The following is an 11,569-nucleotide window of genomic DNA, read 5'->3' on the forward strand; positions in this document are numbered from 1 at the left end:
TGAGTTCCGCAGTGCGCCCGAGTTCTGCTCTCGCACGATTTCTAATGACTACCGACGTCGCTGATATGGAGTATCTGGCTGTAGGTGTCACCACAATGCACCTAATATGAAAAAGTATGTTTTTTGGGGTGTCCGAATACTTTTGATGACATAGTGTATGTATAAACAGGCGGAGAGGAAACGGTGGTGTTAGCTGGACATTTTGTAAGGGATAGAGTGACAGTTGACTTGGCCCAGGATCCGACAGTGGTGGAAAAGAATAATAGGAACATAAAAATATTAAAATATGCTAATCTGAATATCGAGTGTGTTTAGTGTACGACGTATCTGCATGTGGAAAGATTACCGCGAAACAAGACCACATAAAAACCAATATGAACATAAGTAACAAAAAATGACTTAAAATAGACATAAACCAGACAAGTGTACTACACAAATTATATGCCCTACACACCACAGTATTCTATGTTAAGATTCTCTCCAGGAACGCTAAGAATCGACAACATCCCTCTCAGTTTTACGAAAGGAACTGACCTTAAGCACCGTTTTGACGTTTAGAATAAAAGTGTTTAAAGCCCACGCCAAAATACAAAAAAATCTCTTGGCTGTAATAACAAAACAAATACAAAATTTGTACATTGCCGTAGTTTTCTTTCCTTGTTTTTCAGGAAAAAGTATTGTTTTTTTAACTCTTACATTTTGCAATAATGCAATAATTTAAGAAACGTAAATGTTCAGCAATAAAAAATTGTTTGCTTTGATCAGTAGACAGCCACCATTACAGTATAAATCAGTTGGAATAAATGATAAATGGCAGATGAGCCGTGCCGGCTCGTATCGATTGATCGATCGGGTCGGCATGGTGTGATCTTTGGGGTCGCCCGTTTGACGTGGCTCTTGGCCGCGACGGGCGTGGGGGCTAGAAAGGGGACAGCCGGAGAGCCGCGCGGCGCGTGGGAATCGGTGGCGAGCGTGGTTGAGCAGGCCGGGGCAAGACGCAGAGGTTGTGGTGTGTTAAACACGTTTACAAGACCGAACCTGGCTTGTAGTGTGGGAACTGGACTCGGACACATTACCCGAGTCGAGTCGTGCGGTCCTAATTTGTATCTGTAAAGGATTTCATAAAATATTTGATGACAATTGCTTGTCATCTTTTTGGTGCGCCTATTATACTGACCCTTGCTTCCCAAGTATCGGCACTATGACTGGAACCTGTTGTCTTGCCTACCAAAAGGTCCCCTCTATTTAGTGCTGTTTCCGTAAACACGTGTTATTGTGGTTGGTTAAAGGTTTATCTGGATTTTGTGATGTGATGCAGTCTGAGTAAGCGAGGTGTATTAATTGGTACTATTGCTGTTGGGAGTGACGTACGGCATAAGCCAGTATGGTGAAACTGTAATATTTTTCCTGGTACAGTGAGCTGTGTGGACGCTGTTATAGTTGGTTCAAAGCACAGGCTTAAAACTGAATCTGTACGTTCTGTGTTATCTAATTGCATTACTTGTTCATTCTTAACCTGTGAAATGGTAGCCTTACTTGACTGTTTAAGTTTATCAATATCCTGTTAAGAGGTAATTTAAATGAACTCCACAGTTTCATTGAGCATATGTTAACCTACTAGTGTAGTTTAAATTTCTAAGCTGACTTGGTATTACGCTATTCGTCCTCGCCCTTTAAGGTTACCTCAAGGGCATTAGTTACGGATTCACCCTTGACTATTTTATTTCAATGTTCGTGAAATAGACTATTTCATACATCGTAGTTATTGTACGTTTGAGGAATTAATGTTTGCCGTTTTCTCCCTCCCCCCCCCCTTTCTCTGAAATTATGTAGCAGCACGGGCTCTAACACCTTTTTTCAGTGTGTTATAGTGTACTGTCTGCGGCACCCTGTCCAGCTCGCCCGCTTGCTGTGTGTTCTGGGTCTAGCCGCCTGTCCGCAGCTCGTGGTCGTGCGGTAGCGTTCTCGCTTACCGCGCCCGTGTTCCCGGGTTCGATTTCCGGGGGGGTCATGGATTTTCTCTGCCTCGTGATGACTGGGTGTTTTGTGATGTCCTTAGGTTAGTTAGGTTTAAGTAGTTCTAAGTTCTAGGGGACTTATGACCATAGATGTTAAGTCCCATAGTGCTCAGAGCCTTTTGAACCATCTAGAAGCCTCTCGTCAGTGGGCTCTCCTCCTGCTACTAGAATTTGCCCGTGCCTATGTGACGTCACCTGTTTTGAAAATCGGTCACGAAGGGGTGTATCTGTTGGTATTTTCTTTTGTGTTAAAAAAAAACTTTTGAGATCCATTATTGGTTAAACTTTATCTCATTATTGTAGTCTCCTTTTGGCAGCTTTACTGTGCATAGAATTTAATTAACTTGCAACTCACTTAATGCTTGGTTAAAGATTAATGTTGTTGTTTCAATAGGGCGGTTGCCCGTGCCTGTAAAGATTCTGAATTTTAAAGATAAAATTTTATTTGACCAAAGAAAATTTAATAAAAGTTTTGTTATAAACTGTGAATGTAGCTTATGTGGCCTGGAACTCCTTATCAACAGCAATTCGCTGATTAGAGTGGATTAACCACCAGAGCGGGAATGTTACATACTTGACAGATTCTTGAAGGAAATATGTATGATTCATCATAAAGCAGTGTAGGGTGTAACCGGTGTAGATGCAGGTGTTTCTATATGTGGTATATCACTATGTCTTGGTTGATTTTCTCTGCAGCGAACAGTCTTCCCACACACACGTCACTAACTTTATGACCAGATGATTTGGCGCAGCTATAACTGCAGCGCTAAATGGACTATGCTGTCAGTACAGAGCAGCCATTTTCCGTCCATGCGGCCACACTACAACACCGGACCTGCTGCCCATGAGAGAATAAGCATTAATGGTTTGCTCTTCCCACGTGCTCTTGAAGCTGTTAACCTACCTAAGAAATACTATTCCCATTAGTAATAATAATTAGTTGAAAATGACGTACATACTGTTGTAATGTTCAGTACATCGTCCTCAACCATAAACAGAAATATCTGCAGTTACAACCGTTAAACCTCGTATTTCAATCAAAATAAATGGAACTGAAGCAAACAGGACGTTCTCTTGGCTCGCAACTCAGTCGGCTTTTGAAACAGGAGGCCACGTTTTCAGTGCTCATATAAATTATAGCCAATTGAGTGGTAACTGTTAAATAGGGGCTTCGTTCTCTTATCATTGTTACACAGTAAGAGAGGGAGTCGCAGTGTAGTATACGAAGGACTACTATAAGATAACGTCCTACACTTGCAACGTTCTAAGGCATGGATAGCACGCTATGTGCCTGTAAAAGAATTCGTGCTTTAATAATGACTGCAGTCAAAAATTAACATGTACAGATGCTTGCTGACACTTTAACAACAAAACAGAAGAAATACAATGTGTGATCAAAAGTACCCGGGCACCCCACAAAAACACAATTTTCCATATTAGGTGCGTTGTGCTACCACCTACTGCCAGGACACCATATCAGCGACCTTAGTCTTTAAACATCGTGCGAGAGCAGAACGGGGAGCTCCGCGGAACTCACGGACTTTGAACGTGGTCGGGTGACTGGGTGTCAGTTGTGTCATACGTCTGTACGCGAGATTTCCACACTCCTAAATATCCCTAGGTCTTCTGTTTCCAATGCGATAGTGAAGTGGAAACGTGAAGGAATACATACAGCACAAAAGCGTACAAGCCGACCTCGTCTGTTGACTGACAGACCGCCAACAGTTGAAAAGGGTCGTAATGTGTAATAGGCAGACATCTATCCAGACCATCCCAAAGGATTTCAAAAGTGCATCCGGATCCACTGCAAGTACTACGACAGTTCGGCGGGAGGTGAGAAAACTTGCATTTCATGGTCGAGCGGCTGCTCGTAAGCAACACATCACGCCGGCAAATGCAAAATGACGCCTCGCGTGGCGTAAGGAGCGTAAACATTCGACGATTGAACATTGGAAAAACGTTATGTGGAGTGACGAATCACGGTACACAATGTGGCGATCCGATGGCAGGGTGTAGGTATGGTGAATACCTGCTGAACGTCATCTGCCAGCGTTTGTAGTGCCAACAGTAGATTTCGGAGGCGGTGGTGGTATGGCGTGGTCGTGTTTTCGATGGAGAGAGAGCTTGTACCCCTTGTTTTGCGTGGCACTATCACAGCACAGACCTACATTGATGTTTTAAGCACCTTCTTGCTTTCCACTGTCGAAGATCAATTAGGGGATGGCGATTCCATCTTTCAACACGATCGAGCACCTGTTCATAATGCACCGCCTGTCATGGAGTGGTTACAGGACAATAACATCCCTGTAATGGACTGGCCTGCTCAGAGTCCTTACCTGAACACTATAGCACACCTTTAGGATGTTTTGGAACGTCGCCTTCGTGCCAGGCCTCACCGACCGACATCGATATTTCTCCTCAGTGCAGCACTCAGTGAGGAATGATCTGCCATTCCCCCAAGAAACTTCCAGCTCCTGATTGAACGTATGCCTGCGATAGTGGAAGCTGTCTTCAAGGATAAGTGTGGGCCAACACCATATTAAATTCCAGGAGGAGGCCATTAACTTGTAAGTCATTTTCAGCCAGGTGTCCGGATACTATTGATCACGTAGTGTAGTTTGTAATCTCGTTATATCAGCAGATGTTTCCATTTCTTCCATATTATGGAAGTAACAATATAAGTCAGATACAGTCTATACAATGCAGTTAAATAAATATAGCTGTATATAAGACAAATGCCGTGCGCAGATATAAAGAAAAAAACCGAATGTACCCTATCTGACGAAAAGTACCCAAACACCCTCGTGTAATGTGGAGTTGAGCACTTAACGTTACGAAACTCATTTTAAAAGGAAGCAAGGGGTGGAACTGTGTTGTCACAGGAAGAGCTCGATCAGGACAGCTCACTAACTTAGAACGTAGACTCGTCATTGGATGTCATCTCAGTAAAAAATCCATCAACCATTCTAAAGGCGCCCAAATGTTGGGAATGTGGTTGTGAAGTGGAAACACGAAAGAATAACCACAGCTAACCTAATACCTGACAAACCCCATGTACTGGCGGACACGGAGTGTCGAGTATTGTTGAGGGTGACAGAGGAAAATCGCATGAAATTACCGGAAGACTCACTAGTGAGTTCCAAAGTGCTATCAGCAATCCCGCTAGAGTAATTATTGTGTATAGGGATTTTTTTAAAAAAGGAGTAAAACGGTCGAAAATGCCATGTAAGCCACAGAATTCTTTAGTATGTGTTATGGGAGGCTTTAGGTGACTTATAGAGTGACGTCACTGGACACTGGATGGCTGGAAATGGATGATTCGGAGTCATGAATCGCGCTATACCCTGTGGAAATCCGGTGAAAGGGGTTGGGTTTGACGAATACGTGATGAACCTTAGCTGCCCTAACGTGTAGTGCCATCAGTGAACTTCTAGGGAGGTGATGTTTACGGTAATGATGTGTTCTTCGTGGATATGGTGTGGGCCCCTTATTGTGATTAAAAAACGATAAGATATGAACACAATTTACAGTCTTGACGATGACTTTTCTCATAAGCTTGACACTGCACCCAGAGACTTGCAGCTTCTGTGATCATGTAAAAACCTAAACCTGAAGGGCCGGAGGCGGATTCGAACTGTTGCCCTCTCGAACCCGAGTCCAGTGTGCTAACCACTGTGCCACCTTGCTCGGTAGCAGAGTTTAAGCAGATATAAGGTTGAAGGGTGCGCACATCCATTATCAGTGTCCATTAAGGGTGTTCTGATACCTCTGATCAGACAGCATTAGTTGTTGTTTACTCAGAAGGAGGCTGCCTAACAGTTCTTGAGGTCGCCATCCAGTTCTTGAGTGCTGTTCTACGGTCAGTGACTCGCACCAGGTTACATGACCAGTAGAGATAGACGACATTCAAATAAGAGTTGAGCGTTCTTCACGGTTTTGATGCAACTGCGCCAACATATCGCAGATATTCCCAGATCTTACCTGATAAGAACGAGAGCAAAATGAGATGAATACGAGCCCATGTAAAGAGATACTGAATTTCTCAGTCGCGCCTGTGATTAGAAAAGGAACGTAGGGAAATCAATCTGGTGAACCACAAAAATTGCAGAGTATATGTGTAAATGTTGCTGTTAGTTGAAGTCTTACATCACTGAGTCATTAAGGTTATGAACAACATGAATATGGTGGCCATATTGAATTGGATAGTAACATTTATTCATGTTTTTTCTAGGGCATATCGCAAAATAATTCTTAATGAGTCTTAAAAACAATACACATTTCAACGACATACTAGAAATACTATACTTACCTGAAAAAGAAGAAAAAATGAAAAAACCGTAAGGGTCACCTCTGGGAAACCAAATGTATCGCAGCGTTGGCAGTGCTTTGGTGGGGTGTCGCATGTTTGGCAACTTGTCAGCAAATGAAATCCCGTTTCTAGGCTGCTGCCCTTTCACCACTGTCAGCGCGGAGTGGTCCAAGCAGACTGTAGCGAGGTCTGTTTGTGCTGTAGCCAGCAGTGAGACCCCAGGGAGACACCACAGTAAACCCACCACTGCATTAAAAACGCGAGTCCTCTTGCCAATGAAGTACTGGTGCCATGCCTTCATTAACAAATGTTTGATCTGAATTCCCTGCGTGCTACAAGGAGAAGCTGTAAGAGCATGTTTCATCAAAAAGCGCAGTAGCAAATGGTAAAGAAACACATTAAAGATTGGCAGATAACACAAAATTAGGGAGAGAAGGAAATGAAGAAACTGATAACGAGACGATCTATTTATAGTAGACTATTACATCTCGTACTACTAGGTCATTGATAAAGAGCATTTACATTTTTTTGCTATTGTTTATATAGAGAGGGACTACGTTTTTCACCTAAGTCACTATTTGAGTCCCGATTTTCAGTTTCACATCACAGCACACAGCCTGCTGTTATGACTACGTAACACTAACGCAAGTAACAGTCATCACTGTAACTGCTTTTATGTATGACACTTTTATCGCAACACTAAATATAGAAGTACAAAGTGCAACTAAAGCAACTAAAAAGATTTATATGTGCAGCAAATTAGACAAAGAAGCAGTAGCGTCGTATCTCAATATGGAACTTGAAAGATTTGGATCAGGCCACGATCGTCTAGAGCCACTAAGGATCAAGTTTAAAAGAATAGTTCACCATGCATCGAATACTTATGTACCCAGTAGAATTCATTGTAGGAGAGGTGCTCCGTGGTTGACAGTCGCTGTAAGGAAATTTCTAGAGAAAAAAAGATTGATTCATAAAAGATATAATGAAAAGTGTAGGGAGATACGCAGCACTGTGTAGGCGCTATGCAATATACTTCTTTTTTTCATGCAATCAGATACCGTAACCGACAATAATCACGACTAGTTGTTGACTGCGCTTAGTGTGTTAAGTAACACCACGACTGGACGGCCAGAGAGCGTTGCGGGGAAGTGGAGGACGAGCGGACGTAGACGCACCTCATCTGTTTGCTCGACCATCTCTGTTTGCCAGCCGTCAACACTACACTTGCACATATTGATCTCACGCTGTCCAGCAGCGAGACGAGCAAATATTGTACAGTATCCTACAAACAAGCTCCGCATTATTTTCCTTTTATACTTTCTGATTCTACAAGTTTGTTAACTGAATACTGATATTAAATTCATTGAGATTATATTTATTACTCATAATACGGGCCCTGAGGTCTAAGATGTATCAGGAAAGTCAAGCACAACATTAATTTCGCTTATTATTATCCACTTTTTCAGTAGATTTACATTATTAAATGATGAAACTTTCGTATTAAAATCAGCATGGCATCGTCATGTGAAACAAAAATAATGTAAATGAAATGATCGTATGGCACTGTTGGCCGGGAGGCCACATTCTGGGGAGCTCGGCAGCCGTATTGCAAGTCCTTTTTAGGTGACGCCACATCGGCGACTTGCGAGTCAATGATAATGAAATGATGATGAAGGACACATAACACCCAGTCCGCTGCCGGGAATCGAACCCGGGCCCCCTGCTTGGTAGGCGGTAACGCTACCGCTACGCTACAGAGGCGGACACAAAAATAAAATTACATTGGAACTGCAATGGTATGCACAAGGTGTCAGAGGATAAGTGGCAACGTCATGTGAAACAAAAATAATATTACATTGGAACTGCAATGGTATGCACAAAGTGTCAGAGGATAAGTGCAGATATTGTGAACATTGGTACCTTAATATGCATTCTCTTCAGTGTGTTATTTGGTTTTTCTATGTGTCTGTATGCACAAGGTGTCAGAGGATAAGTGGCAACGTCATGTGAAACAAAAATAATATTACATTGGAACTGCAATGGTATGCACAAAGTGTCAGAGGATAAGTGCAGATATTGTGAACATTGGTACCTTAATATGCATTCTCTTCAGTGTGTTATTTGGTTTTTCTATGTGTCTCCTGCACATCACATAATATACCATTTGATATTTTCTGCACGATCGTAACTGCAACACTAGGTGGACTACGCTTGTCAGTATAAACTAATAGTTTAGCGTCCGTGCGTCCACATGTCCACTCTTCAATACCTGACCTGCAGCCCAGGGGAAAGTAGCCAATAGTCGCTTCCTCTTGCCAAATGTACGAGTACATGTAGATACTAATCTACCTAGAAACATATTACTCCTACTAACTATAATTATCATTCTGCAAATGAAGTAAATACTGATGTAATGTTGTTCAGTACACTGTCCTCAGCAACCAATAAAAATATTTGCACTTATGCCACTGACACGCTGTATGATATGGAAACTGCTTGTGGTTCACTTGCTGGGCGAACATCTTTCAACCGTGCCCCTCTTCGGCGACTTGCATGTCCCTAATCTCTCACAGTTATCCATCAGTGGAAAAGGGATCTGAAATTTAACGTGGAATCCGAACAAAGTGTCGTTCCTTGTAACTGCTCACATCGTTCAGAGCTGAAGGTTGTAGTAAAGACAGGTTGAAAATTTTCATGATGTGTGTGGGGGGGGGGGGGGGGGGAGGGGCGATTCAATCGCGAAACCGCTAAATCACTTGGTCTGAGAGCAATGATATATGTGATGGATCGTAACGGACGATCTTAGTACGCGGACTGTAATGCGTGGCACTTTACACGGCTGCGAATCTTCGCTTTTACGATGAGCAGGCGTAGTATTTCCTTTAACTGCATAGTGGTGTCCAGATAGATAAGCGTTTGACTGAATCCATAATTTTCGAGAAACTTGGAAAAGTTATCTTATTTTATTCCACAGGGAGACCAGGTGATCGTAATGTGCATGTTTTTCGCTATTGCTCCGGACTACTTGTCTTTCCTGACCACGTCGTTTGCTCTATACTACAGACTATCTCAAAGGGAACTGACAGTATTACTGAAGGTGTCAACAATGGTCATTAAGAAACAGGTTTTACAGTATTGTTCTGAACAACTGGCCTTTGCACGTCGTGTTTATACTATACTACGAGGTATTGCAAAATGTAATGCCATTATTGCAGAAGGCAACAGAAATGTTCATTAAAAGCAAAAAAATTACATACCGACTTTCAAAGGTTACGTAACTCCATAGAAACAGCGTAGGCAGTTAGAACGAGCGGCAAAACAGAGCAAAACGATAATTCAAAGCAGTTAACTGGACGTATGTCGTTCCCTTACGGAACTGCTGAGAATTTTGAGATATGACGTGCAATAAAATACAAAAACACTAGTTAGTTATATGAGGACAGCTTCTTGTTTTGCCTGCAGAGCGCATTTTTGTTAGCAAGTTTCAAGGTGAAACGTCTACTTACTTTTCTTTCAACTGATACTTTGAAACGCAAGGTTATAAGACGTACTATTTTCCGACATTCTACCAACGCACTGGGACCAAAAGCCTTGCTACCATGGTGACATCATTATACTGCCAGTCAAAAGTCGTTATTTGATCTGACATACCTTTCAGATTAAGAGCGAATTTCTTGTAGTTCTATTGCCTATGCAGTTACGTACTGAATCCTCGCAATATAAAAAATGAGACTTTGGTCGGTTGATGTAGATGAAGAGTAAGTGCCTAGTAACCCTGGAAAAGAAAACACGTAATTTGCCATTGATCTGACGAGGTATACCAAATAAGGCCAAGTAAACTATTCATTCGTTTGCGTAAAGTTGGTGTCAGGACACCAAAGCAGAAACAAAATCAACCTGACTTCTAGCTATTGGTGCAAAGAGCAAGTGTGTCTGGGTATAGATGAATCTATGCGTTGGGATGGATTCATCAGACCGATCTCATATACACACATCTTCAGAAAAAAAACAGAAAACCTTGAAAAACTAGAGATAGGACCTTCATATTAACAGGATATGTACATTAGTATGTTCTGCAGAAATGACTTACGTTTGAACCATGTTGGCCTGCGGGTTCGAGGTCAACATCGATATCGTGGCGCAACACCACCTACCGGTAAAATATGCCTGAGGCTCTCTTTGTCGCTATAAGCCGAAGGTAATGGAGCATTGTGACTTTAGAAGATGTACAATTTGTCTCGCACTAATTGTACAGTCAAATGAGTTAGTACGAAAGAGGGCACATTATTGGCATCAGAGAACGTGATGCACCCATCCAGGAAATTGCTGCTCTTCTGGGACGAAGTGTTTCGGTAGTGCACCGGGTGCTTGCAGAATGATTCACGAAGGCCGTAGAAGACGACGATATGGGTTAGGTCGCACCACCCAGACCATCGCCTGAGAAGATCGACTCCTCATCCGAATGTCACTGCATGATAGTTCTGCGTCTTCCTCGGCTTTGGCGCAACCCAGGAACAGAGGAACACATCTTACACTATCAGGGCTAACAGTCCGTCGTCATTTATTACGGCATGGGTTACGTGCGCGTCGTCCACTTCTCCACTGAAATGGTTCAAATGGCTCTAAGCACTATGGGACTTAACATCTGAGGTCATCAGTCCCATAGACTTAGCACTACGTAAACCTAACTAACCTAAGGACATCAGACAAAGCCATTCCCGAGGCAGGATTCGAACCTGCGACCGTAGCAGCCGCGTGGTTCCGGACTGAAGCGCCTAGAACCACTCGACCACAGCGGATGGCTTCTCCACTGACCTTTGACGAAATGTCAATGCTGTATAGAACGACGTCAAGAGGTAGAGGATTGCCATCAGATAGTTCCCACCAGAATGAGATTTTCACTCTACAGCGGAGAAACATCTCCCAGGCTGTGGCTAAGCCATGTCTCCGCAATATCCTTTCTTTCAGGAGTGCTTGTTCTGCAAGGTTCGCAAGAGAGCTTCTGTAAAGTTTGGAAGGTAGGAGACGAGTTACTGGCAGAAATAAAGCTGTGAGTACCGGGCGTGAGTCGTGGTTGGGTAGCTCAGTTGGTAGAGCACTTGCCCGCGAAAGGCAAAGGTCCCGAGTTCGAGTCTCGGTCCGGCACACAGTTTTAATCTGCCAGGAAGTTTCATATCAGCGCACACTCCGCTGCAGAGTGAAAATCTCATTCTGGAAAGATCCCCCAGGCTGTGGCTACGCC

The 11,569-nt window shown here is 43.0% G+C and overlaps 1 non-coding gene across 1 annotated transcript; it reads right to left on the reverse strand.

Annotated features, from left to right (window-relative positions):
* Positions 1-8,017: 8,017 nt before the first annotated feature.
* Positions 8,018-8,091, reverse strand: Trnag-acc (transfer RNA glycine (anticodon ACC)). The gene has a single exon. It is a non-coding gene; the product is annotated as a tRNA-Gly (tRNA).
* Between the last annotated feature and the right edge of the window lie 3,478 nt (positions 8,092-11,569).

The sequence above is a fragment of the Schistocerca cancellata genome, chromosome 3 (genome assembly GCF_023864275.1).
Source record: "Schistocerca cancellata isolate TAMUIC-IGC-003103 chromosome 3, iqSchCanc2.1, whole genome shotgun sequence".
NCBI lineage: Eukaryota > Metazoa > Arthropoda > Insecta > Orthoptera > Acrididae > Schistocerca > Schistocerca cancellata.